General features: G+C 49.5%; 11 non-coding genes across 11 annotated transcripts; all 11 read left to right on the top strand.

The window, feature by feature from the left end:
• Positions 1-638: 638 nt before the first annotated feature.
• Positions 639-712, top strand: Trnaa-agc (transfer RNA alanine (anticodon AGC)). The gene has a single exon. It is a non-coding gene; the product is annotated as a tRNA-Ala (tRNA).
• Positions 713-2,120: 1,408 nt separating this feature from the next.
• Trnaa-agc (transfer RNA alanine (anticodon AGC)) lies at positions 2,121-2,196 on the top strand. The gene has a single exon. It is a non-coding gene; the product is annotated as a tRNA-Ala (tRNA).
• Positions 2,197-3,593: 1,397 nt separating this feature from the next.
• On the top strand, positions 3,594-3,667 carry Trnaa-agc (transfer RNA alanine (anticodon AGC)). Its single transcript has one exon. It is a non-coding gene; the product is annotated as a tRNA-Ala (tRNA).
• A 1,386-nt stretch (positions 3,668-5,053) lies between these two features.
• Positions 5,054-5,127, top strand: Trnad-auc (transfer RNA aspartic acid (anticodon AUC)). Its single transcript has one exon. It is a non-coding gene; the product is annotated as a tRNA-Asp (tRNA).
• A 1,386-nt stretch (positions 5,128-6,513) lies between these two features.
• Trnaa-agc (transfer RNA alanine (anticodon AGC)) lies at positions 6,514-6,587 on the top strand. Its single transcript has one exon. It is a non-coding gene; the product is annotated as a tRNA-Ala (tRNA).
• Positions 6,588-7,973: 1,386 nt separating this feature from the next.
• On the top strand, positions 7,974-8,047 carry Trnad-auc (transfer RNA aspartic acid (anticodon AUC)). Its single transcript has one exon. It is a non-coding gene; the product is annotated as a tRNA-Asp (tRNA).
• Positions 8,048-12,364: 4,317 nt separating this feature from the next.
• Positions 12,365-12,438, top strand: Trnaa-agc (transfer RNA alanine (anticodon AGC)). Its single transcript has one exon. It is a non-coding gene; the product is annotated as a tRNA-Ala (tRNA).
• A 2,854-nt stretch (positions 12,439-15,292) lies between these two features.
• On the top strand, positions 15,293-15,366 carry Trnav-aac (transfer RNA valine (anticodon AAC)). The gene has a single exon. It is a non-coding gene; the product is annotated as a tRNA-Val (tRNA).
• Positions 15,367-16,751: 1,385 nt separating this feature from the next.
• On the top strand, positions 16,752-16,825 carry Trnav-aac (transfer RNA valine (anticodon AAC)). The gene has a single exon. It is a non-coding gene; the product is annotated as a tRNA-Val (tRNA).
• Positions 16,826-21,136: 4,311 nt separating this feature from the next.
• Positions 21,137-21,209, top strand: Trnaa-agc (transfer RNA alanine (anticodon AGC)). The gene has a single exon. It is a non-coding gene; the product is annotated as a tRNA-Ala (tRNA).
• A 1,387-nt stretch (positions 21,210-22,596) lies between these two features.
• On the top strand, positions 22,597-22,670 carry Trnaa-agc (transfer RNA alanine (anticodon AGC)). Its single transcript has one exon. It is a non-coding gene; the product is annotated as a tRNA-Ala (tRNA).
• Positions 22,671-23,239: the final 569 nt, after the last annotated feature.

The raw sequence follows: 23,239 nt of genomic DNA on the forward strand, positions 1-23,239 counted from the left end.
ACTACTTGGAACTCTTGTGTATATGAACGTGTCCGCGCCTTTGTATTCTGGTACCTTCGCCGCTACAAACCAACCAACCATCGTGTCCGTGCACATCAGAGTCGCAAAGAATGGAGAATAGCCAGGCTTGGTCGTGTGTGTAGCTGTAGCTCAGGTGGCAGATCGTTCGCTTAGCGTGTGAACGGTCTCGGGTTCAAGACCCGGCTCCTCCATGTTTTGTGGTCAGTGCATGGTAAGTGTTGGTCGCGGCGAACATAAACGCACGCAAGAATTTGCAAAACCAGCGTCACAGACTGATATGATGTATACTGTCATAAGGAGAGCAAGATGTAAGTGTGGGGACCGGCTGTTATCGTGGTGTCATCGAGTGCAGATCTGTCTTAGGTATCACGGCTTAACGTCATTGAAGTCTAGAGGTGGACAACACGTTCGTCTTACTCAGAGCGGTGTCTGAACTCTATTTTCGACGTTATGCGTGCCACTTTCATTGTGGCCAACTACGATTCGATACAGAATGCACGAAACCTGAAAGACACCCTCACTGATACATAGAGAGTAGTGTTTGTCTGCAGAATAATGGGAGTGCAAGGGTCTGTGACGTTGATATGACTGTATGTAGCACTACTAGTTATCGGGGGGGTGGGCGTAGCTCAGATGGTAGAGCGCTCGCTTAGCGTGCGAGAGGTACTGGGATCGATACCCAGCGCCTCCAGAATTTTTAACACACCTACATGCGCACCTTGCCATGCAAGTGGAATAATTCCCAACCGGCAGAGGTGTGTAGGCAGATACAAGCGAACGATTAGCATCCACAATTGCGCCGATTTCACGTAAATCCCACTGCACGTTCCCATTCTTTGCGTGCAGTCGGCTGCTACTGGTGTTGCTGGTTGTGACTGCTGATAACAGATGCCGTAGCAATCAATTCATGGATTGAGTTGTATGTTTTGCGATAGTCTGTCTCTGACAAGGAAGCACAGGTGATATAGGTGCGAACACAGGAAGCTTGCAGCCCCTCGCTGCCTGCAGACACAGAACAGCCACACTAGAAGAGCGGCCTAAGCCGTAGGCGAAATGTGCTCATTCGCTTTGGCGCGACGTCGAACTATAAATAAGGCTGTCACTAGCGTGAGCGTTGCGTGAGCGTCGTGTAAAGTCGGAAAAGTCATCTGCATGGGTGATTGCCAAGTTTGGGGAGCGATTCGTAGTACGATCAGTGCAAAGGGGACGCGGAAACTTGTTGTGTCCCAGTGTTTTGCAGTTGGACGACAAGAGTTTTACACAGTAGCAAAGAGCGAGGCACTGAGTTGGCATGAACAATGGAGAGCACAATGGGGCTCGAGATGTGCTTGTTACCTCAGGTGCTGTGTGATTGTGGACAAGGAGTGAAATGGACCAATTTGTGACCGCCCTTTCAATTTAAGACGTTCAAAACAGACGGAATTTGCATTCGTAATACCAGAGCATCGAAACTACTTGGAACTCTTGTGTATATGAACGTGTCCGCGCCTTTGTATTCTGGTACCTTCGCCGCTACAAACCAACCAACCATCGTGTCCGTGCACATCAGAGTCGCAAAGAATGGAGAATAGCCAGGCTTGGTCGTGTGTGTAGCTGTAGCTCAGGTGGCAGATCGTTCGCTTAGCGTGTGAACGGTCTCGGGTTCAAGCCCCGGCTCCTCCATGTTTTGTGGTCAGTGCATGGTAAGTGTTGGTCGCGGCGAACATAAACGCACGCAAGAAGTTGCAAAACCAGCGTCACAGACTGATATGATGTATACTGTCATAAGGAGAGCAAGGTGTAAGTGTGGGGACAGGCTGTTATCGTGGTGTCATCGAGTGCAGATCTGTCTTAGGTATCACGGCTTAACGTCATTGAAGTCTAGAGGTGGACAACACGTTCGTCTTACTCAGAGCGGTGTCTGAACTCTATTTTCGACGTTATGCGTGCCACTTTCATTGTGGCCAACTACGATTCGATACAGAATGCAAGAAACCTGAAAGACACCCTCACTGATACATAGAGAGTAGTATTTGTCTGCGGAATAATGGGAGTGCAAGGGTCTGTGACGTTGATATGACTGTATGTAGCACTACTAGTAATCGGGGGGGGGGGGGGGGGGAGTGGGCGTAGCTCAGATGGTAGAGCGCTCGCTTAGCGTGCGAGAGGTACTGGGATCGATACCCAGCGCCTCCAGAATTTTTAACACACCTACATGCGCACCTTGCCATGCAAGTGGAATAATTCCCAACCGGCAGAGGTGTGTAGGCAGATACAAGCGAACGATTAGCATCCACAATTGCGCCGATTTCACGTAAATCCCACTGCACGTTCCCATTCTTTGCGTGCAGTCGGCTGCTACTGGTGTTGCTGGTTGTGACTGCTGATAACAGATGCCGTAGCAATCAATTCATGGATTGAGTTGTATGTTTTGCGATAGTCTGTCTCTGACAAGGAAGCACAGGTGATATAGGTGCGAACACAGGAAGCTTGCAGCCCCTCGCTGCCTGCAGACACAGAACAGCCACACTAGAAGAGCGGCCTAAGCCGTAGGCGAAATGTGCTCATTCGCTTTGGCGCGACGTCGAACTATAAATAAGGCTGTCACTAGCGTGAGCGTTGCGTGAGCGTCGTGTAAAGTCGGAAAAGTCATCTGCATGGGTGATTGCCAAGTTTGGGGAGCGATTCGTAGTACGATCAGTGCAAAGGGGACGCGGAAACTTGTTGTGTCCCAGTGTTTTGCAGTTGGACGACAAGAGTTTTACACAGTAGCAAAGAGCGAGGCACTGAGTTGGCATGAACAATGGAGAGCACAATGGGGCTCGAGATGTGCTTGTTACCTCAGGTGCTGTGTGATTGTGGACAAGGAGTGAAATGGACCAATTTGTGACCGCCCTTTCAATTTAAGACGTTCAAAACAGACGGAATTTGCATTCGTAATACCAGAGCATCGAAACTACTTGGAACTCTTGTGTATATGAACGTGTCCGCGCCTTTGTATTCTGGTACCTTCGCCGCTACAAACCAACCAACCATCGTGTCCGTGCACATCAGAGTCGCAAAGAATGGAGAATAGCCAGGCTTGGTCGTGTGTGTAGCTGTAGCTCAGGTGGCAGATCGTTCGCTTAGCGTGTGAACGGTCTCGGGTTCAAGCCCCGGCTCCTCCATGTTTTGTGGTCAGTGCATGGTAAGTGTTGGTCGCGGCGAACATAAACGCACGCAAGAAGTTGCAAAACCAGCGTCACAGACTGATATGATGTATACTGTCATAAGGAGAGCAAGGTGTAAGTGTGGGGACAGGCTGTTGTCGTGGTGTCATCGAGTGCAGATCTGTCTTAGGTATCACGGCTTAACGTCATTGAAGTCTAGAGGTGGACAACACGTTCGTCTTACTCAGAGCGGTGTCTGAACTCTATTTTCGACGTTATGCGTGCCACTTTCATTGTGGCCAACTACGATTCGATACAGAATGCACGAAACCTGAAAGACACCCTCACTGATACATAGAGAGTAGTATTTGTCTGCGGAATAATGGGAGTGCAAGGGTCTGTGACGTTGATATGACTGTATGTAGCACTATTAGTTATCGGGGGGGTGGGCGTAGCTCAGATGGTAGAGCGCTCGCTTAGCGTGCGAGAGGTACTGGGATCGATACCCAGCGCCTCCAGAATTTTTAACACACCTACATGCGCACCTTGCCATGCAAGTGGAATAATTCCCAACCGGCAGAGGTGTGTAGGCAGATACAAGCGAACGATTAGCATCCACAATTGCGCCGATTTCACGTAAATCCCACTGCACGTTCCCATTCTTTGCGTGCAGTCGGCTGCTACTGGTGTTGCTGGTTGTGACTGCTGATAACAGATGCCGTAGCAATCAATTCATGGAGTGAGTTGTATGTTTTGCGATAGTCTGTCTCTGACAAGGAAGTACAGGTGATATAGGTGCGAACACAGGAAGCTTGCAGCCCCTCGCTGCCTGCAGACACAGAGCAGCCACACTAGAAGAGCGGCCTAAGCCGTAGGCGAAATGTGCTCATTCGCTTTGGCGCGACGTCGAACTATAAATAAGGCTGTCACTAGCGTGAGCGTCGTGTAAAGTCGGAAAAGTCATCTGCATGGGTGATTGCCAAGTTTGGGGAGCGATTCGTAGTACGATCAGTGCAAAGGGGACGCGGAAACTTGTTGTGTCCCAGTGTTTTGCAGTTGGACGACAAGAGTTTTACACAGTAGCAAAGAGCGAGGCACTGAGTTGGCATGAACAATGGAGAGCACAATGGGGCTCGAGATGTGCTTGTTACCTCAGGTGCTGTGTGATTGTGGACAAGGAGTGAAATGGACTAATTTGTGACCGCCCTTTCAATTTAAGACGTTCAAAACAGACGGAATTTGCATTCGTAATACCAGAGCATCGAAACTACTTGGAACTCTTGTGTATATGAACGTGTCCGCGCCTTTGTATTCTGGTACCTTCGCCGCTACAAACCAACCAACCATCGTGTCCGTGCACATCAGAGTCGCAAAGAATGGAGAATAGCCAGGCTTGGTCGTGTGTGTAGCTGTAGCTCAGGTGGCAGATCGTTCGCTTAGCGTGTGAACGGTCTCGGGTTCAAGCCCCGGCTCCTCCATGTTTTGTGGTCAGTGCATGGTAAGTGTTGGTCGCGGCGAACATAAACTCACGCAAGAAGTTGCAAAACCAGCGTCACAGACTGATATGATGTATACTGTCATAAGGAGAGCAAGGTGTAAGTGTGGGGACAGGCTGTTATCGTGGTGTCATCGAGTGCAGATCTGTCTTAGGTATCACGGCTTAACGTCATTGAAGTCTAGAGGTGGACAACACGTTCGTCTTACTCAGAGCGGTGTCTGAACTCTATTTTCGACGTTATGCGTGCCACTTTCATTGTGGCCAACTACGATTCGATACAGAATGCACGAAACCTGAAAGACACCCTCACTGATACATAGAGAGTAGTATTTGTCTGCGGAATAATGGGAGTGCAAGGGTCTGTGACGTTGATATGACTGTATGTAGCACTACTAGTTATCGGGGGGGTGGGCGTAGCTCAGATGGTAGAGCGCTCGCTTATCGTGCGAGAGGTACTGGGATCGATACCCAGCGCCTCCAGAATTTTTAACACACCTACATGCGCACCTTGCCATGCAAGTGGAATAATTCCCAACCGGCAGAGGTGTGTAGGCAGATACAAGCGAACGATTAGCATCCACAATTGCGCCGATTTCACGTAAATCCCACTGCACGTTCCCATTCTTTGCGTGCAGTCGGCTGCTACTGGTGTTGCTGGTTGTGACTGCTGATAACAGACGCCGTAGCAATCAATTCATGGAGTGAGTTGTATGTTTTGCGATAGTCTGTCTCTGACAAGGAAGTACAGGTGATATAGGTGCGAACACAGGAAGCTTGCAGCCCCTCGCTGCCTGCAGACACAGAGCAGCCACACTAGAAGAGCGGCCTAAGCCGTAGGCGAAATGTGCTCATTCGCTTTGGCGCGACGTCGAACTATAAATAAGGCTGTCACTAGCGTGAGCGTCGTGTAAAGTCGGAAAAGTCATCTGCATGGGTGATTGCCAAGTTTGGGGAGCGTTTCGTAGTACGATCAGTGCAAAGGGGATGCGGAAACTTGTTGTGTCCCAGTGTTTTGCAGTTGGACGACAAGAGTTTTACACAGTAGCAAAGAGCGAGGCACTGAGTTGGCATGAACAATGGAGAGCACAATGGGGCTCGAGATGTGCTTGCTACCTCAGGTGCTGTGTGATTGTGGACAAGGAGTGAAATGGACCAATTTGTGACCGCCCTTTCAATTTAAGACGTTCAAAACAGACGGAATTTGCATTCGTAATACCAGAGCATCGAAACTACTTGGAACTCTTGTGTATATGAACGTGTCCGCGCCTTTGTATTCTGGTACCTTCGCCGCTACAAACCAACCAACCATCGTGTCCGTGCACATCAGAGTCGCAAAGAATGGAGAATAGCCAGGCTTGGTCGTGTGTGTAGCTGTAGCTCAGGTGGCAGATCGTTCGCTTAGCGTGTGAACGGTCTAGGGTTCAAGCCCCGGCTCCTCCGTGTTTTGTGGTCAGTGCATGGTAAGTGTTGGTCGCGGCGAACATAAACGCACGCAAGAAGTTGCAAAACCAGCGTCACAGACTGATATGATGTATACTGTCATAAGGAGAGCAAGGTGTAAGTGTGGGGACAGGCTGTTGTCGTGGTGTCATCGAGTGCAGATCTGTCTTAGGTATCACGGCTTAACGTCATTGAAGTCTAGAGGTGGACAACACGTTCGTCTTACTCAGAGCGGTGTCTGAACTCTATTTTCGACGTTATGCGTGCCACTTTCATTGTGGCCAACTACGATTCGATACAGAATGCACGAAACCTGAAAGACACCCTCACTGATACATAGAGAGTAGTATTTGTCTGCGGAATAATGGGAGTGCAAGGGTCTGTGACGTTGATATGACTGTATGTAGCACTATTAGTTATCGGGGGGGTGGGCGTAGCTCAGATGGTAGAGCGCTCGCTTAGCGTGCGAGAGGTACTGGGATCGATACCCAGCGCCTCCAGAATTTTTAACACACCTACATGCGCACCTTGCCATGCAAGTGGAATAATTCCCAACCGGCAGAGGTGTGTAGGCAGATACAAGCGAACGATTAGCATCCACAATTGCGCCGATTTCACGTAAATCCCACTGCACGTTCCCATTCTTTGCGTGCAGTCGGCTGCTACTGGTGTTGCTGGTTGTGACTGCTGATAACAGATGCCGTAGCAATCAATTCATGGAGTGAGTTGTATGTTTTGCGATAGTCTGTCTCTGACAAGGAAGTACAGGTGATATAGGTGCGAACACAGGAAGCTTGCAGCCCCTCGCTGCCTGCAGACACAGAGCAGCCACACTAGAAGAGCGGCCTAAGCCGTAGGCGAAATGTGCTCATTCGCTTTGGCGCGACGTCGAACTATAAATAAGGCTGTCACTAGCGTGAGCGTCGTGTAAAGTCGGAAAAGTCATCTGCATGGGTGATTGCCAAGTTTGGGGAGCGATTCGTAGTACGATCAGTGCAAAGGGGACGCGGAAACTTGTTGTGTCCCAGTGTTTTGCAGTTGGACGACAAGAGTTTTACACAGTAGCAAAGAGCGAGGCACTGAGTTGGCATGAACAATGGAGAGCACAATGGGGCTCGAGATGTGCTTGTTACCTCAGGTGCTGTGTGATTGTGGACAAGGAGTGAAATGGACTAATTTGTGACCGCCCTTTCAATTTAAGACGTTCAAAACAGACGGAATTTGCATTCGTAATACCAGAGCATCGAAACTACTTGGAACTCTTGTGTATATGAACGTGTCCGCGCCTTTGTATTCTGGTACCTTCGCCGCTACAAACCAACCAACCATCGTGTCCGTGCACATCAGAGTCGCAAAGAATGGAGAATAGCCAGGCTTGGTCGTGTGTGTAGCTGTAGCTCAGGTGGCAGATCGTTCGCTTAGCGTGTGAACGGTCTCGGGTTCAAGCCCCGGCTCCTCCATGTTTTGTGGTCAGTGCATGGTAAGTGTTGGTCGCGGCGAACATAAACTCACGCAAGAAGTTGCAAAACCAGCGTCACAGACTGATATGATGTATACTGTCATAAGGAGAGCAAGGTGTAAGTGTGGGGACAGGCTGTTATCGTGGTGTCATCGAGTGCAGATCTGTCTTAGGTATCACGGCTTAACGTCATTGAAGTCTAGAGGTGGACAACACGTTCGTCTTACTCAGAGCGGTGTCTGAACTCTATTTTCGACGTTATGCGTGCCACTTTCATTGTGGCCAACTACGATTCGATACAGAATGCACGAAACCTGAAAGACACCCTCACTGATACATAGAGAGTAGTATTTGTCTGCGGAATAATGGGAGTGCAAGGGTCTGTGACGTTGATATGACTGTATGTAGCACTACTAGTTATCGGGGGGGTGGGCGTAGCTCAGATGGTAGAGCGCTCGCTTATCGTGCGAGAGGTACTGGGATCGATACCCAGCGCCTCCAGAATTTTTAACACACCTACATGCGCACCTTGCCATGCAAGTGGAATAATTCCCAACCGGCAGAGGTGTGTAGGCAGATACAAGCGAACGATTAGCATCCACAATTGCGCCGATTTCACGTAAATCCCACTGCACGTTCCCATTCTTTGCGTGCAGTCGGCTGCTACTGGTGTTGCTGGTTGTGACTGCTGATAACAGACGCCGTAGCAATCAATTCATGGAGTGAGTTGTATGTTTTGCGATAGTCTGTCTCTGACAAGGAAGTACAGGTGATATAGGTGCGAACACAGGAAGCTTGCAGCCCCTCGCTGCCTGCAGACACAGAGCAGCCACACTAGAAGAGCGGCCTAAGCCGTAGGCGAAATGTGCTCATTCGCTTTGGCGCGACGTCGAACTATAAATAAGGCTGTCACTAGCGTGAGCGTCGTGTAAAGTCGGAAAAGTCATCTGCATGGGTGATTGCCAAGTTTGGGGAGCGTTTCGTAGTACGATCAGTGCAAAGGGGATGCGGAAACTTGTTGTGTCCCAGTGTTTTGCAGTTGGACGACAAGAGTTTTACACAGTAGCAAAGAGCGAGGCACTGAGTTGGCATGAACAATGGAGAGCACAATGGGGCTCGAGATGTGCTTGCTACCTCAGGTGCTGTGTGATTGTGGACAAGGAGTGAAATGGACCAATTTGTGACCGCCCTTTCAATTTAAGACGTTCAAAACAGACGGAATTTGCATTCGTAATACCAGAGCATCGAAACTACTTGGAACTCTTGTGTATATGAACGTGTCCGCGCCTTTGTATTCTGGTACCTTCGCCGCTACAAACCAACCAACCATCGTGTCCGTGCACATCAGAGTCGCAAAGAATGGAGAATAGCCAGGCTTGGTCGTGTGTGTAGCTGTAGCTCAGGTGGCAGATCGTTCGCTTAGCGTGTGAACGGTCTAGGGTTCAAGCCCCCGCTCCTCCGTGTTTTGTGGTCAGTGCATGGTAAGTGTTGGTCGCGGCGAACATAAACGCACGCAAGAAGTTGCAAAACCAGCGTCACAGACTGATATGATGTATACCGTCATAAGGAGAGCAAGGTGTAAGTGTGGGGACCGGCTGTTATCGTGGTGTCATCGAGTGCAGATCTGTCTTAGGTATCACGGCTTAACGTCATTGAAGTCTGGAGGTGGACAACACGTTCGTCTTACTCAGAGCGGTGTCTGAACTCTATTTTCGACGTTATGTGTGCCACTTTCATTGTGGCCAACTACGATTCGATACAGAATGCACGAAACCTGAAAGACACCCTCACTGATACATAGAGAGTAGTGTTTGTCTGCGGAATAATGGCAGTGCAAGGGTCTGTGACGTTGATATGACTGTATGTAGCACTTCTAGTTATCGGGAGGGTGGGCGTAGCTCAAATGGTAGAGCGCTCGCTTAGCGTGCGAGAGGTACTAGGATCGATACCCAGCGCCTCCAGAATTCTTAACACACCTACATGCGCACCTTGCCATGCAAGTGGAATAATTCCCAACCGGCAGAGGTGTGTAGGCAGATACAAGCGAACGATTAGCATCCACAATTGTGCCGATTTCACGTAAATCCCACTGCACGTTCCCATTCTTTGCGTGCGGTCGGCTGCTACTGGTGTTGCTGGTTGTGACTGCTGATAACAGATGCCGTAGCAATCAATTCATGGAGTGAGTTGTATGTTTTGCGATAGTCTGTCTCTGACAAGGAAGCACAGGTGATATAGGTGCGAACACAGGAAGCTTGCAGCCCCTCGCTGCCTGCAGACACAGAGCAGCCACACTAGAAGAGCGGCCTAAGCCGTAGGCGAAATGTGCTCATTCGCTTTGGCGCGACGTCGAACTATAAATAAGGCTGTCACTAGCGTGAGCGTTGCGTGAGCGTCGTGTAAAGTCGGAAAAGTCATTTGCATGGGTGATTGCCAAGTTTGGGGAGCGTTTCGTAGTACGATCAGTGCAAAGGGGACGCGGAAACTTGTTGTGTCAAAGTGTTTTGCAGTTGGACGACAAGAGATTTACACAGTAGCAAAGAGCGAGGCACTGAGGTGGCATGAACAATGGAGAGCACAATGGGGCTCGAGATGTGCTTGTTACCTCAGGTGCTGTGTGATTGTGGACAAGGAGTGAAATGGACCAATTTGTGACCGCCCTTTCAATTTAAGACGTTCAAAACAGACGGAATTTGCATTCGTAATACCAGAGCATCGAAACTACTTGGAACTCTTGTGTATATGAACGTGTCCGCGCCTTTGTATTCTGGTACCTTCGCCGCTACAAACCAACCAACCATCGTGTCCGTGCACATCAGAGTCGCAAACAATGGAGAATAGCCAGGCTTGGTCGTGTGTGTAGCTGTAGCTCAGGTGGCAGATCGTTCGCTTAGCGTGTGAACGGTCTAGGGTTCAAGCCCCGGCTCCTCCATGTTTTGTGGTCAGTGCATGGTAAGTGTTGGTCGCGGCGAACATAAACGCACGCCAGAAGTTGCAAAACCAGCGTCACAGACTGATATGATGTATACTGTCATAAGGAGAGCAAGGTGTAAGTGTGGGGACCGGCTGTTATCGTGGTGTCATCGAGTGCAGATCTGTCTTAGGTATCACGGCTTAACGTCATTGAAGTCTAGAGGTGGACAACACGTTCGTCTTACTCAGAGCGGTGTCTGAACTCTATTTTCGACGTTATGCGTGCCACTTTCATTGTGGCCAACTACGATTCGATACAGAATGCACGAAACCTGAAAGACACCCTCACTGATACATAGAGAGTAGTGTTTGTCTGCGGAATAATGGGAGTGCAAGGGTCTGTGACGTTGATATGACTGTATGTAGCACTACTAGTTATCGGGGGGGTGGGCGTAGCTCAGATGGTAGAGCGCTCGCTTAGCGTGCGAGAGGTACTAGGATCGATACCCAGCGCCTCCAGAATTTTTAACACACGTACATGCGCACCTTGCCATGCAAGTGGAATAATTCCCAACCGGCAGAGGTGTGTAGGCAGATACAAGCGAACGATTAGCATCCACAATTGCGCCGATTTCACGTAAATACCGCTGCACGTTCCTATTCTTTGCGTGCAGTCGGCTGCTACTGGTGTTGCTGGTTGTGACTGCTGATAACAGATGCCGTAGCAATCAATTCATGGAGTGAGTTGTATGTTTTGCGATAGTCTGTCTCTGACAAGGAAGCACAGGTGATATAGGTGCGAACACAGGAAGCTTGCAGCCCCTCGCTGCCTGCAGACACAGAGCAGCCACACTAGAAGAGCGGCCTAAGCCGTAGGCGAAATGTGCTCATTCGCTTTGGCGCGACGTCGAACTATAAATAAGGCTGTCACTAGCGTGAGCGTCGTGTAAAGTCGGAAAAGTCATTTGCATGGGTGATTGCCAAGTTTGGGGAGCGTTTCGTAGTACGATCAGTGCAAAGGGGACGCGGAAACTTGTTGTGTCCCAGTGTTTTGCAGTTGGACGACAAGAGTTTTACACAGTAGCAAAGAGCGAGGCACTGAGTTGGCATGAACAATGGAGAGCACAATGGGGCTCGAGATGTGCTTGTTACCTCAGGTGCTGTGTGATTGTGGACAAGGAGTGAAATGGACCAATTTGTGACCGCCCTTTCAATTTAAGACGTTCAAAACAGACGGAATTTGCATTCGTAATACCAGAGCATCGAAACTACTTGGAACTCTTGTGTATATGAACGTGTCCGCGCCTTTGTATTCTGGTACCTTCGCCGCTACAAACCAACCAACCATCGTGTCCGTGCACATCAGAGTCGCAAAGAATGGAGAATAGCCAGGCTTGGTCGTGTGTGTAGCTGTAGCTCAGGTGGCAGATCGTTCGCTTAGCGTGTGAACGGTCTAGGGTTCAAGCCCCGGCTCCTCCATGTTTTGTGGTCAGTGCATGGTAAGTGTTGGTCGCGGCGAACATAAACGCACGCAAGAAGTTGCAAAACCAGCGTCACAGACTGATATGATGTATACTGTCATAAGGAGAGCAAGGTGTAACTGTGGGGACCGGCTGTTATCGTGGTGTCATCGAGTGCAGATCTGTCTTAGGTATCACGGCTTAACGTCATTGAAGTCTAGAGGTGGACAACACGTTCGTCTTACTCAGAGCGGTGTCTGAACTCTATTTTCGACGTTATGCGTGCCACTTTCATTGTGGCCAACTACGATTCGATACAGAATGCACGAAACCTGAAAGACACCCTCACTGATACATAGAGAGTAGTGTTTGTCTGCGGAATAATGGGAGTGCAATGGTCTGTGACGTTGATATGACTGTATGTAGCACTACTAATTATCGGGGGGGTGGGCGTAGCTCAGATGGTAGAGCGCTCGCTTAGCGTGCGAGAGGTACTGGGATCGATACCCAGCGCCTCCAGAATTTTTAACACACCTACATGCGCACCTTGCCATGCAAGAGGAATAATTCCCAACCGGCAGAGGTGTGTAGGCAGATACAAGCGAACGATTAGCATCCACAATTGCGCCGCTTTCGCGTAAATCCCACTGCACGTTCCCATTCTTTGCGTGCAGTCGGCTGTTACTGGTGTTGCTGGTTGTGACTGCTGATAACAGATGCCGTAGCAATCAATTCATGGAGTGAGTTGTATGTTTTGCGATAGTCTGTCTCTGAAAAGGAAGCACAGGTGATATAGGTGCGAACACAGGAAGCTTGCAGCCTCTCGCTGCCTGCAGACACAGAGCAGCCACACTAGAAGAGCGGCCTAAGCCGTAGGCGAAATGTGTTCATTCGCTTTGGCGTGACGTCGAACTATAAATAAAGCTGTCACTAGCGTGAGCGTCGTGTAAAGTCGGAAAAGTCATCTGCATGGGTGATTGCCAAGTTTGGGGAGCGTTTCGTAGTACGATCAGTGCAAAGGGGACGCGGAAACTTGTTGTGTCCCAGTGTTTTGCAGTTGGACGACAAGAGTTTTACACAGTAGCAAAGAGCGAGGCACTGAGTTGGCATGAACAATGGAGAGCACAATGGGGCTCGAGATGTGCTTGTTACCTCAGGTGCTGTGTGATTGTGGACAAGGAGTGAAATGGACCAATTTGTGACCGCCCTTTCAATTTAAGACGTTCAAAACAGACGGAATTTGCATTCGTAATACCAGAGCATCGAAACTACTTGGAACTCTTGTGTATATGAACGTGTCCGCGCCTTTGTATTCTGGTACCTTCGCCGCTACAAACCAACCAACCATCGTGTCCGTGCACATCAGAGTCGCAAAGAATGGAGAATAGCCAGGCTTGGTCGTGTGTGTAGCTGTAGCTCAGGTGGCAGATCGTTCGCTTAGCGTGTGAACGGTCTAGGGTTCAAGCCCCGGCTCCTCCATGTTTTGTGGTCAGTGCATGGTAAGTGTTGGTCGCGGCGAACATAAACGCACGCAAGAAGTTGCAAAACCAGCGTCACAGACTGATATGATGTATACTGTCACAAGGAGAGCAAGGTGTAAGTGTGGGGACCGGCTGTTATCGTGGTGTCATCGAGTGCAGATCTGTCTTAGGTATCACGGCTTAACGTCATTGAAGTCTAGAGGTGGACAACACGTTCGTCTTACTCAGAGCGGTGTCTGAACTCTATTTTCGACGTTATGCGTGCCACTTTCATTGTGGCCAACTACGATTCGATACAGAATGCACGAAACCTGAAAGACACCCTCACTGATACATAGAGAGTAGTGTTTGTCTGCGGAATAATGGGAGTGCAAGGGTCTGTGACGTTGATATGACTGTATGTAGCACTACTAGTTATCGGGGGGGGGGGGGGGGTGGGCGTAGCTCAGATGGTAGAGCGCTCCCTTAGCGTGCGAGAGATACTGGGATCGATACCCAGCGCCTCCAGAATTTTTAACACACCTACATGCGCACCTTGCCATGCAAGTGGAATAATTCCCAACCGGCAGAGGTGTGTAGGCAGATACAAGCGAACGATTAGCATCCACAATTGCGCCGATTTCACGTAAATCCCACTGCACGTTCCCATTCTTTGCGTGCAGTCGGCTGTTACTGGTGTTGCTGGTTGTGACTGCTGATAACAGATGCCGTAGCAATCAATTCATGGAGTGAGTTGTATGTTTTGCGATAGTCTGTCTCTGACAAGGAAGCACAGGTGATATAGGTGCGAACACAGGAAGCTTGCAGCCCATCGCTGCCTGCAGACACAGAGCAGCCACACTAGAAGAGCGGCCTAAGCCGTAGTCGAAATGTGCTCATTCGCTTTGGCGCGACGTCGAACTATAAATAAGGCTGTCACTAGCGTGAGCGTCGTGTAAAGTCGGAAAAGTCATCTGCTTGGGTGATTGCCAAGTTTGGGGAGCGTTTCGTAGTACGATCAGTGCAAAGGGGACGCGGAAACTTATTGTGTCCCAGTGTTTTGCAGTTGGACGACAAGAGTTTTACGCAGTAGCAAAGAGCGAGGCACTGAGCTGGCATGAACAATGGAGAGCACAATGGGGCTCGAGATGTGCTTGTTACCTCAGGTGCTGTGTGATTGTCGACAAGGAGTGAAATGGACCAATTTGTGACCGCCCTTTCAATTTAAGACGTTCAAAACAGACGGAATTTGCATTCGTAATACCAGAGCATCGAAACTACTTGGAACTCTTGTGTATATGAACGTGTCCGCGCCTTTGTATTCTGGTACCTTCGCCGCTACAAACCAACCAACCATCGTGTCCGTGCACATCAGAGTCGCAAAGAATGGAGAATAGCCAGGCTTGGTCGTGTGTGTAGCTGTAGCTCAGTTGGCAGATCGTTCGCTTAGCGTGTGAACGGTCTCGGGTTCAAGCCCCGGCTCCTCCATGTTTTGTGGCAGTGCATGGTAAGTGTTGGTCGCGGCGAACATAAACGCACGCAAGAAGTTTCAAAACCAGGGTCACAGACTGATATGATGTATACTGTCATAAGGAGAGCAAGATGTAAGTGTGTGGACCGGCTGTTATCGTGGTGTCATCGAGTGCAGATCTGTCTTAGGTATCACGGCTTAACGTCATTGAAGTCTAGAGGTGGACAACACGTTCGTCTTACTCAGAGCGGTGTCTGAACTCTATTTTCGACGTTATGCGTGCCACTTTCATTGTGGCCAACTACGATTCGATACAGAATGCACGAAACCTGAAAGACACCCTCACTGATACATAGAGAGTAGTGTTTGTCTGCGGAATAATGGGAGTGCAAGGGTCTGTGACGTTGATATGACTGTATGTAGCACTACTAGTTATCGGGGGGGTGGGCGTAGCTCAGATGGTAGAGCGCTCGCTTAACGTGCGAGAGGTACTGGGATCGATACCCAGCGCCTCCAGAATTTTTAACACACCTACATGCGCACCTTGCCATGCAAGTGGAATAATTCCCAACCGGCAGAGGTGTGTAGGCAGATACAAGCGAACGATTAGCATCCACAATTGCGCCGATTTCACGTAAATCCCACTGCACGTACCCATTCTTTGCGTGCAGTCGGCTGTTACTGGTGTTGCTGGTTGTGACTGCTGATAACAGATGCCGTAGCAATCAATTCATGGAGTGAGTTGTATGTTTTGCGATAGTCTGTCTCTGACAAGGAAGCACAGGTGATATAGGTGCGAACACAGGAAGCTTGCAGCCCCTCGCTGCCTGCAGACACAGAGCAGCCACACTAGAAGAGCGGCCTAAGCCGTAGGCGAAATGTGCTCATTCGCTTTGGCGTGACGTCGAACTATAAATAAGGCTGTCACTAGCGTGAGCGTCGTGTAAAGTCGGAAAAGTCATCTGCATGGGTGATTGCCAAGTTTGGGGAGCGTTTCGTAGTACGATCAGTGCAAAGGGGACGCGGAAACTTGTTGTGTCCCAGTGTTTTGCAGTTGGACGACAAGAGTTTTACACAGTAGCAAAGAGCGAGGCACTGAGTTGGCATGAACAATGGAGAGCACAATGGGGCTCGAGATGTGCTTGTTACCTCAGGTGCTGTGTGATTGTGGACAAGGAGTGAAATGGACCAATTTGTGACCGCCCTTTCAATTTAAGACGTTCAAAACAGACGGAATTTGCATTTGTAATACCAGAGCATCGAAACTACTTGGAAATCTTGTGTATATGAACGTGTCCGCGCCTTTGTATTCTGGTACCTTCGCCGCTACAAACCAACCAACCATCGTGTCCGTGCACATCAGAGTCGCAAAGAATGGAGAATAGCCAGGCTTGGTCGTGTGTGTAGCTGTAGCTCAGTTGGCAGATCGTTCGCTTAGCGTGTGAACGGTCTCGGGTTCAAGCCCCGGCTCCTCCATGTTTTGTGGCAGTGCATGGTAAGTGTTGGTCGCGGCGAACATAAACGCACGCAAGAAGTTTCAAAACCAGGGTCACAGACTGATATGATGTATACTGTCATAAGGAGAGCAAGATGTAAGTGTGTGGACCGGCTGTTATCGTGGTGTCATCGAGTGCAGATCTGTCTTAGGTATCACGGCTTAACGTCATTGAAGTCTAGAGGTGGACAACACGTTCGTCTTACTCAGAGCGGTGTCTGAACTCTATTTTCGACGTTATGCGTGCCACTTTCATTGTGGCCAACTACGATTCGATACAGAATGCACGAAACCTGAAAGACACCCTCACTGATACATAGAGAGTAGTGTTTGTCTGCGGAATAATGGGAGTGCAAGGGTCTGTGACGTTGATATGACTGTATGTAGCACTACTAGTTATCGGGGGGGTGGGCGTAGCTCAGATGGTAGAGCGCTCGCTTAACGTGCGAGAGGTACTGGGATCGATACCCAGCGCCTCCAGAATTTTTAACACACCTACATGCGCACCTTGCCATGCAAGTGGAATAATTCCCAACCGGCAGAGGTGTGTAGGCAGATACAAGCGAACGATTAGCATCCACAATTGCGCCGATTTCACGTAAATCCCACTGCACGTACCCATTCTTTGCGTGCAGTCGGCTGTTACTGGTGTTGCTGGTTGTGACTGCTGATAACAGATGCCGTAGCAATCAATTCATGGAGTGAGTTGTATGTTTTGCGATAGTCTGTCTCTGACAAGGAAGCACAGGTGATATAGGTGCGAACACAGGAAGCTTGCAGCCCCTCGCTGCCTGCAGACACAGAGCAGCCACACTAGAAGAGCGGCCTAAGCCGTAGGCGAAATGTGCTCATTCGCTTTGGCGTGACGTCGAACTATAAATAAGGCTGTCACTAGCGTGAGCGTCGTGTAAAGTCGGAAAAGTCATCTGCATGGGTGATTGCCAAGTTTGGGGAGCGTTTCGTAGTACGATCAGTGCAAAGGGGACGCGGAAACTTGTTGTGTCCCAGTGTTTTGCAGTTGGACGACAAGAGTTTTACACAGTAGCAAAGAGCGAGGCACTGAGTTGGCATGAACAATGGAGAGCACAATGGGGCTCGAGATGTGCTTGTTACCTCAGGTGCTGTGTGATTGTGGACAAGGAGTGAAATGGACCAATTTGTGACCGCCCTTTCAATTTAAGACGTTCAAAACAGACGGAATTTGCATTTGTAATACCAGAGCATCGAAACTACTTGGAAATCTTGTGTATATGAACGTGTCCGCGCCTTTGTATTCTGGTACCTTCGCCGCTACAAACCAACCAACCATCGTGTCCGTGCACATCAGAGTCGCAAAGAATGGAGAATAGCCAGGCTTGGTCGTGTGTGTAGCTGTAGCTCAGGTGGAAGATCGTTCGCTTAGCGTGTGAACGGTCTCGGGTTCAAGCCCCGGCTCCGCCATATTTTGTGGTCAGTGCATGGTAAGTGTTGGTCGCGGCGAACATAAACGCACGCAAGAAGTTGCAAAACCAGCGTCACAGACTGATATGATGTATACTGTCACAAGGAGAGCAAGGTGTAAGTGTGGGGACCGGCTGTTATCGTGGTGTCATCGAGTGCAGATCTGTCTTAGGTATCACGGCTTAACGTCATTGAAGTCTAGAGGTGGACAACACGTTCGTCTTACTCAGAGCGGTGTCTGAACTCTATTTTCGACGTTATGCGTGCCACTTTCATTGTGGCCAACTACGATTCGATACAGAATGCACGAAACCTGAAAGACACCCTCACTGATACATAGAGAGTAGTGTTTGTCTGCGGAATAATGGGAGTGCAAGGGTCTGTGACGTTGATATGACTGTATGTAGCACTACTAGTTATCGGGGGGGTGGGCGTAGCTCAGATGGTAGAGCGCTCCCTTAGCGTGCGAGAGGTACTGGGATCGATACCCAGCGCCTCCAGAATTTTTAACACACCTACATGCGCACCTTGCCATGCAAGTGGAATAATTCCCAACCGGCAGAGGTGTGTAGGCAGATACAAGCGAACGATTAGCATCCACAATTGAGCCGATTTCACGTAAATCCCACTGCACGTTCCCATTCTTTGCGTGCAGTCGGCTGCTACTGGTGTTGCTGGTTGTGACTGCTGATAACAGATGCCGTAGCAATCAATTCATGGAGTGAGTTGTATGTTTTGCGATAGTCTGTCTCTGACAAGGAAGCACAGGTGATATAGGTGCGAACACAGGAAGCTTGCAGCCCCTCGCTGCCTGCAGACACAGAGCAGCCACACTAGAAGAGCGGCCTAAGCCGTAGGCGAAATGTGCTCATTCGTTTTGGCGCGACGTCGAACTATAAATAAGGCTGTCACTAGCGTGAGCTTTGTGTAAAGTCGGAAAAGTCATCTGCATGGGTGATTGCCAAGTTTGGGGTGCGTTTCGTAGTACGATCAGTGCAAAGGGGACGCGGAAACTTGTTGTGTCCCAGTGTTTTGCAGTTGGACGACAAGAGTTTTACACAGTAGCAAAGAGCGAGGCACTGAGTTGGCATGAACAATGGAGAGCACAATGGGGCTCGAGATGTGCTTGTTACCTCAGGTGGTGTGTGATTGGGGACAAGGAGTGAAATGGACCAATTTGTGACCGCCCTTTCAATTTAAGACGTTCAAAACAGACGGAATTTGCATTCGTAATACCAGAGCATCGAAACTACTTGGAACTCTTGTGTATATGAACGTGCCCGCGCCTTTGTATTCTGGTAACTTCGCCGCTACAAACCAACCAACCATCGTGTCCGTGCACCTCAGAGTCGCAAAGAATGGAGAATAGCCAGGCTTGGTCGTGTGTGTAGCTGTAGCTCAGGTGGCAGATCGTTCGCTTAGCGTGTGAACGGTCTCGGGTTCAAGCCCAGGCTCCTCCATGTTTTGTGGTCAGTGCATGGTAAGTGTTGGTCGCGGCGAACATAAACGCACGCAAGAAGTTGCAAAACCAGCGTCACAGACTGATATGATGTATACTGTCATAAGGAGAGCAAGATGTAAGTGTGGGGACCGGCTGTTATCGTGGTGTCATCGAGTGCAGATCTGTCTTAGGTATCACGGCTTAACGTCATTGAAGTCTAGAGGTGGACAACACGTTCGTCTTACTCAGAGCGGTGCCTGAACTCTATTTTCGACGTTATGGGTGCCACTTTCATTGTGGCCAACTACGATTCGATACAGAATGCACGAAACCTGAAAGACACCCTCACTGATACATAGAGAGTAGTGTTTGTCTGCGGAATAATGGGAGTGCAAGGGTCTGTGACGTTGATATGACTGTATGTAGCACTATTCGTTATCGGGGGTGTTGGCGTAGCTCAGATGGTAGAGCGCTCGCTTAGCGTGCGAGAGGTACTCCAGAATTTTTAACACACATACATGCGCACCTTGCCATGCAAGTGGAATAATTCCCAACCGGCAGAGGTGTGTAGGCAGATACAAGCGAACGATTAGCATCCACAATTGCGCCGATTTCACGTAAATCCCACTGCACGTTCCCATTCTTTGCGTGCAGTCGGCTGCTACTGGTGTTGCTGGTTGTGACTGCTGATAACAGATGCCGTAGCAATCAATTCATGGAGTGAGTTGTATGTTTTGCGATAGTCTCTCTCTGACAAGGAAGCACAGGTGATATAGGTGCGAACACAGGAAGCTTGCAGCCCCTCGCTGCCTGCAGACACAGAGCAGCCACACTAGAAGAGCGGCCTAAGCCGTAGGCGAAATGTGCTCATTCGCTTTGGCGCGACGTCGAACTATAAATAAGGCTGTCACTAGCGTGAGCGTTGCGTGAGCGTCGTGTAAAGTCGGAAAAGTCATCTGCATGGGTGATTGCCAAGTTTGGGGAGCGTTTCGTAGTACGATCAGTGCAAAGGGGACGCGGAAACTTGTTGTGTCCCAGTGTTTTGCAGTTGGACGACAAGAGTTTTACACAGTAGCAAAGAGCGAGGCACTGAGTTGGCATGAACAATGGAGAGCACAATGGGGCTCGAGATGTGCTTGTTACCTCAGGTGCTGTGTGATTGTGGACAAGGAGTGAAATGGACCAATTTGTGACCGCCCTTTCAATTTAAGACGTTCAAAACATACGGAATTTGCATTCGTAATACCAGAGCATCGAAACTACTTGGAACTCTTGTGTATATGAACGTGTCCGCGCCTTTGTATTCTGGTACCTTCGCCGCTACAAACCAACCAACCATCGTGTCCGTGCACCTCAGAGTCGCAAAGAATGGAGAATAGCCAGGCTTGGTCGTGTGTGTAGCTGTAGCTCAGGTGGCAGATCGTTCGCTTAGCGTGTGAACGGTCTCGGGTTCAAGCCCCGGCTCCTCCATGTTTTGTGGTCAGTGCATGGTAAGTGTTGGTCGCGGCGAACATAAACGCACGCAAGAAGTTGCAAAACCAGCGTCACAGACTGATATGATGTATACTGTCATAAGGAGAGCAAGATGTAAGTGTGGGGACCGGCTGTTATCGTGGTGTCATCGAGTGCAGATCTGTCTTAGGTATCACGGCTTAACGTCATTGAAGTCTAGAGGTGGACAACACGTTCGTCTTACTCAGAGCGGTGCCTGAACTCTATTTTCGACGTTATGCGTGCCACTTTCATTGTGGCCAACTACGATTCGATACAGAATGCACGAAACCTGAAAGACACCCTCACTGATACATAGAGAGTAGTGTTTGTCTGCGGAATAATGGCAGTGCAAGGGTCTGTGACGTTGATATGGCTGTATGTAGCACTACTAGTTATCGGGGGGGGGGGGGGGGGGTGTGGGCGTAGCTCAGATGGTAGAGCGCTCGCTTAGCGTGCGAGAGGTACTGGGATCGATACCCAGCGCCTCCAGAATTTTTAACACACCTACATGCGCACCTTGCCATGCAAGTGGAATAATTCCCAACCGGCAGAGGTGTGTAGGCAGATACAAGCGAACGATTAGCATCCACAATTGCGCCGATTTCACGTAAATCCCACTGCACGTTCCCATTCTTTGCGTGCAGTCGGCTGCTACTGGTGTTGCTGGTTGTGACTGCTGATAACAGATGCCGTAGCAATCAGTTCATGGAGTGAGTTGTATGTTTTGCGATAGTCTGTCTCTGACAAGGAAGCACAGGTGATATAGGTGCGAACACAGGAAGCTTGCAGCCCCTCGCTGCCTGCAGACACAGAGCAGCCACACTAGAAGAGCGGCATAAGCCGTAGGCGAAATGTGCTCATTCGCTTTGGCGCGACGTCGAACTATAAATAAGGCTGTCACTAGCGTCAGCGTCGTGTAAAGTCGGAAAAGTCATTTGCATGGGTGATTGCCAAGTTTGGGGAGCGTTTCGTAGTACGATCAGTGCAAAGGGGACGCGGAAACTTGTTGTGTCCCAGTGTTTTGCAGTTGGACGACAAGAGGTTTACACAGTAGCAAAGAGCGAGGCACTGAGTTGGCATGAACAATGGAGAGCACAATGGGGCTCGAGATGTGCTTGTTACCTCAGGTGCTGTGTGATTGTGGACAAGGAGTGAAATGGACCAATTTGTGACCGCCCTTTCAATTTAAGACGTTCAAAACAGACGGAATTTGCATTCGTAATACCAGAGCATCGAAACTACTTGGAACTCTTGTGTATATGAACGTGTCCGCGCCTTTGTATTCTGGTACCTTCGCCGCTACAAACCAACCAACCATCGTGTCCGTGCACCTCAGAGTCGCAAAGAATGGAGAATAGCCAGGCTTGGTCGTGTGTGTAGCTGTAGCTCAGGTGGCAGATCGTTCGCTTAGCGTGTGAACGGTCTCGGGTTCAAGCCCAGGCTCCTCCATGTTTTGTGGTCAGTGCATGGTAAGTGTTGGTCGCGGCGAACATAAACGCACGCAAGAAGTTGCAAAACCAGCGTCACAGACTGATATGATGTATACTGTCATAAGGAGAGCAAGATGTAAGTGTGGGGACCGGCTGTTATCGTGGTGTCATCGAGTGCAGATCTGTCTTAGGTATCACGGCTTAACGTCAATGAAGTCTAGAGGTGGACAACACGTTCGTCTTACTCAGAGCGGTGCCTTAACTCTATTTTCGACGTTATGCGTGCCACTTTCATTGTGGCCAACTACGATTCGATACAGAATGCACGAAACCTGAAAGACACCCTCACTGATACATAGAGAGTAGTGTTTGTCTGCGGAATAATGGGAGTGCAAGGGTCTGTGACGTTGATATGGCTGTATGTAGCACTACTAGTTATCGGGAGGGGTGGGCGTAGCTCAGATGGTAGAGCGCTCGCTTAGCGTGCGAGAGGTACTGGGATCGATACCCAGCGCCTCCAGAATTTTTTATACACCTACATGCGCACCTTGCCATGCAAGTGGAATAATTCCCAACCGGCAGAGATGTGTAGGCAGATACAAGCGAACGATTAGCATCCACAATTGCGCCGATTTCACGTAAATCCCACTGCACGTTCCCATTCTTTGCGTGCAGTCGGCTGCTACTGGTGTTGCTGGTTGTGACTGCTGATAACAGATGCCGTAGCAATCAATTCATGGAGTGAGTTGTATGTTTTGCGATAGTCTGTCTCTGACAAGGAAGCACAGGTGATATAGGTGCGAACACAGGAAGCTTGCAGCCCCTCGTTGCCTGCAGACACAGAGCAGCCACACTAGAAGAGCGGCCTAAGCTGTAGGCGAAATGTGCTCATTCGCTTTGGCGCGACGTCGAACTATAAATAAGGCTGTCACTAGCGTGAGCGTCGTGTAAAGTCGGAAAAGTCATCTGCATGGGTGATTGCCAAGTTTGGGGAGCGTTTCGTAGTACGATCAGTGCAAAGGGGACGCGGAAACTTGTTGTGTCCCAGTGTTTTGCAGTTGGACGACAAGAGTTTTACACAGTAGCAAA

The sequence above is a fragment of the Schistocerca gregaria genome, chromosome 3 (genome assembly GCF_023897955.1).
Source record: "Schistocerca gregaria isolate iqSchGreg1 chromosome 3, iqSchGreg1.2, whole genome shotgun sequence".
Lineage (NCBI taxonomy): Eukaryota > Metazoa > Arthropoda > Insecta > Orthoptera > Acrididae > Schistocerca > Schistocerca gregaria.